This window comes from Girardinichthys multiradiatus, chromosome 7 (genome assembly GCF_021462225.1).
Source record: "Girardinichthys multiradiatus isolate DD_20200921_A chromosome 7, DD_fGirMul_XY1, whole genome shotgun sequence".
NCBI classification, from domain to species: domain Eukaryota; kingdom Metazoa; phylum Chordata; class Actinopteri; order Cyprinodontiformes; family Goodeidae; genus Girardinichthys; species Girardinichthys multiradiatus.
This window is the reverse complement of record NC_061800.1, coordinates 12,386,538-12,391,031: the sequence shown is the minus strand read 5'-3', so window position 1 is coordinate 12,391,031 and position 4,494 is coordinate 12,386,538. Positions and strand designations below refer to the sequence as shown.

General features: G+C 39.5%; 1 long non-coding RNA gene across 1 annotated transcript; it reads left to right on the top strand.

Annotated features, from left to right (window-relative positions):
- The first annotated feature begins 2,380 nt into the window (after positions 1-2,380).
- LOC124871898 lies at positions 2,381-3,104 on the top strand. Its single transcript, XR_007039148.1, has 2 exons — positions 2,381-2,957; positions 3,031-3,104. It is a non-coding gene; the product is annotated as an uncharacterized LOC124871898 (long non-coding RNA).
- The last annotated feature ends 1,390 nt before the right edge of the window (positions 3,105-4,494 follow it).

Below are 4,494 nucleotides of genomic sequence, written 5' to 3'. Positions count from 1 at the left end.
TGTCTCTGAATGCCTGAAATGTCAGAGGGGACACCCCATCTTTCATCATCAGGCAGTGCCCCCTTCCCACCCTTCCATCAAACGTTTCTTGCTGTATTATGACAGGTGGACTGTCGGTCACCACCAGAATGACTTTCCTACCAACATCGCTCCTGTGCTCAGGATGACTGCTGCTAAGAGTACATTTGTGTTTTCTGTCATGTATTCTGTCTGTGAATATAGCATACAAAGCTTAGAAGAGAGACAGATAAATCTGATGAATAATAAGGATAAAAAATGAATACGGGTTTCCAACAAATTAAAAAAGAAATAACAGACTGAAGACAAGGAAAACAGAAGAGAAACTTAACTGATTTTTAGAAACAGATTTCATGCAGACATATGAGATGCTTTTGGAAATATCTTGATAAGTATGAAAAATGAATCACCTTAATGCTGAAAAGTGGAAAAGATTTCTATTAAAAGCATAAAATCTTCACTCATCACCTGGTCGGCCTCTCGGTCCTCCCTGGAGATCAGACTTCCGAGCTTCTGTTTCTTCTTTTCAGCTACAAATTGAGTGATGGACAGTTTTTAAGTTATTTATTCTAGGCTCAATGCAATATTCTAGAGGGCATTATGTAAGACAACCATGATGAAAGAGGAGTGAATGACAATCTAATTCTTATTTAATTTTCATCAATAACTGCTTTGTTCTTCTCTGGCTGCACTAAAAACACTTTTAAGGTGTTCTGCCCTTTACTACAAAATCACATTTGACTTTTAAATATTCATTCATACAGTGACAATTTTATAACTATTTTCCTTTTCATTAAAAGTTACAATAAAATGAAAATGTGTTAAACCTGTGCTATATTATAATACAGAATATTGTAAATATAATAGCATAAAATACAGATCCTCACCACAGTTTTTAATGGATTTTATGTGTCAGACCAACATTAAGTAGCAGATACTTATGAAGAGGGAGGAAATACTTTGTTTTTTTATGAAAATATGAAAGGTGGTAAGCATTTGTATTTATTCCCGTTTATTCTGATAAATAAAATCTAGTGGAAGCAACTTCCTTCAGAAATCACATACTTAATAAACGGAGTCCATCTGTGTGTAATTTTATCTCAGCATGAATCCAGCTTTGTGAAGGCCTCGGAGGTTTGTTAGAGAATATTGCAGCAAAAACAGCAGCATGAAGACCAATGGAACACAGCAGATAGCTCCGGAAAGCTGTGGAGAAGCTTAAAGTAAGATTGGGTTATAAAACAATATCCCCAGCTGTGAACATCTCACAGGGCTGTGTTCAATGTATCACATGAAAATGGAAAGAATATGACACAACTGCAAACCTACTGAGGCATTACCATTTATCTAAATTGATCAGCTGGTCAAGGAGAGCAACAATCAGAGAAGTAACCAGGAGGGCCACAATAACTCTGGAGGAGTTCCACAGCTCAGGTGAGAATCTTTTGACAGGTCAGTCATTGGTTAAACATACAGCCAGAGTTTGTCATGTTTTGGTTGTAAAGGACTCAAATGCAAAGATGAACTGAAGTCAAGCTGAATACTTTAATGGCAAAAAATAAGAAAACTTACAAAATAGTATTTATTGCTCAAGGAGATCTGACATAAGTCATTGAAAATGGACCATGCATAGAATGGCATTAAAACAGAGAGACAAGAAATACTGGAGGAAATTGAGAAAACAGCAAAGAACAAAGAGAAATCAGCAGCTTAAAAACTGAGGCAAAGATGGAGAAATGACAAGAAAATCAGATGAGCTAATCAGAGAAAATGAGTTGCAGCTGAGGCAGAGAGAAAGTGGGAGCAGCTGAAGGAAAGAGAACCATAAACCAGATAGAACTGAACAGGAATACAAAAAAATACAAGGGAAATATCTAACTGAGATCTAGGGGACTGTCAGGTTCTGTCTGTGTGTTTTCTTCTGTTTTGGTTTTTCAGCAGGTTCAGTTGGAGGGTGGAGCTGCGTGCTGCCGTCTCACCAGTGTTGCCAGGTGTACGATAATTATCGTATTTGTACGATCATTTTGCTCTCTGTACGATGTACGATCAATATTCCTAAAATAGGCCAAATGTACGATAATTTGACCATTCCGTGAATTTGTGGTTGTAATCAGTTGTCATCAACCTATCGCCAAAGTCTGTCGGAGTTTTTTTGTGAACCTTGAAGGCATCTGTGTCCAGATTCGGAAACAAATGCTGGAAATTCCAGCCAATCGTGCTTTTCTAAATGTGACCTACAAGTGACGTGAATGCGTTGGCCTCAGAACAACGGCCATAATTGGCTGAATAGTCCACTGCGCCCGCCCATGATTGAGGAAAAGAAAAGAAGAAGAAGCAGAGCCCGACACTGTGGGGCTGCAGATGTTGATAAATCCATTCCGTACTGACGCCACAAAGCTGCGAGTGTCTGTTAGACGCTATTCAACACATCAACAGACATATTTTGGTTATGACGAGTGTATGATAATTTCCCCCAAAATACGATAATTGTATGTCTTTAGTACGATAATCCTACATTTCTCACCTGGTAACACTGCGTCTCACACCTGCCAGCTATCAGGCTCCTTAAGGCAGCTTTTTAAGGAGCGGGTTGCTGAGCATTCGACGCCTGAGTGTCGTCCTTTGCGGTACCTCAAGTCCCCCGCATCTTGTCCTTGACTGAAAACCCTGTGAAAGATTTTTGTAACCTTAAGCTCTGCTCCTTCCTCCAAGGTGCCTCCTGAGGCAAACTCCCTGGATCCTCCCGGTGATCCTTGTGCAGCCTGGTTCAGCATACCTCTGGAGTTCCACGTTAGGATCGCAGGCTGACTTCCACCTGCCCCAAGACGCTCATCAACCGAAAACGGTCCGCCCTCCAACGAACTGCTTACCTGTGGAAAACACAGACCTGCCTACCCAAAACTGACCTCCCCTCCCGGACTCCTAATCCACCTGCAACCGTAAGCTCTCCTCACTCCAACTATTCATCTACGTTCATGAAGCCAAGCTCACCCATCTGCTTTCCTTCCCCAGAGGGCGAACCGCCGGAGCAGCCGAGAGTTCCTCACACATATTATTGTCTCTTCAAAATAAATATCTTAAACTTCCCTAGTCTCCTGTAAGTTTCTGCATGTCGGTCAAGAAGCTCAGTAAAACGATGACAGGGACACCTACTAACAATAATGAACACAGAGAAATGAATTAAGTAAGAACATAAGGAAATGATCAGAATACACACACAAAAGAACATCAAAATCCAAACACTTCAGGATTTGACAAAGCTACAATAGAATGGTTTACATCAAAGCATATTCGTGTGTAAGAAGGTCCTAGTTAAAGTCCAAATCTATATCCATGACAAAATGTTAAAAAAAAAAGTACAAATACTTTTGCTTAACACATACAGTAACACAACATCAAGTTTGGGTTAAGGCAGTAAAAGTATTCATTTCAGTTAAGTAATTAAAAATGTCACTGTACTTGGGAAAGATCATGGTTTGGACTGCACATTTAATCAATTAATGAATCTTAGTGACCATGATAAACCCCATAGAAGACAAAGGATTGTGGAAAACGTGAAAGTTTCTTCACATTAAATAAAAATCTAATTTCCCTAGAAAATAGTTCCTGTTATTTATTTTTTTATAGAAAGTAAAAATAATTTCATCCAAATAATAAAATTCTGTGATATTCATAAGGAGACCTAAATCCAGTAGGGGTCACATCTTTGGATGTAATAGCTGACAGGATAGAGGGATGTTCTGTACCAAACACAAGTGTGAACCCACTCAAGAAGCATCGAGGCCAGTATTCTTCAGACGACCTTCAGAGGGGGCCTGGGGAACTTGTACCTACATGAGTTTGGTAGTCTGAACACGATCAGTCCTGAGATCCTTTGAAGTACCACCAACCGACTCCCCTCAAGCAGCAGTGTTACTTCGGACAACAAAACAGCACTCCTGTCAGCTGAACTAAATCAGTCAGTCAGTCAGTCATTTTCTACCGCTTATTCCATAGTGGGTTGCGGGGAAGCTGGTGCCTATCTCCAGCAGTTTACAGGTGAGAGGCAGCGTACACCTGGACAGGTCGCCAGTCCATTGCAGGGCTAAACTAAATCAATTAAACAAATATCTGGAATATTGCTAATATAGGATAGTTTTTAGAAAAAGGTTTTTCCTGTTGGAATTCACCTCACAAGCCATGATTATATTGATCAGTCAATATCAGGATGCTTTAGGAGTGAGTAACTTTCTGTCAACAATATAATTTTGTTTTGAAGTTGAAGGAACTGCATTCACTGAGTTATAAAATCTTTCTTTATGTGGAATATCCTGTTACCATTACACGGCTAATTGTGCGTAAAGTATTCAAGTTGTGCAACCAACCCTTAGCTGATTTACTGCAGTTGTTGCTTCATAAATTAAAATCTCAGTCCTCTTATACTCATCTTTATATACTCCCACATTTTTTATTCTCCTTTTCCATTGTGAAGCTCAG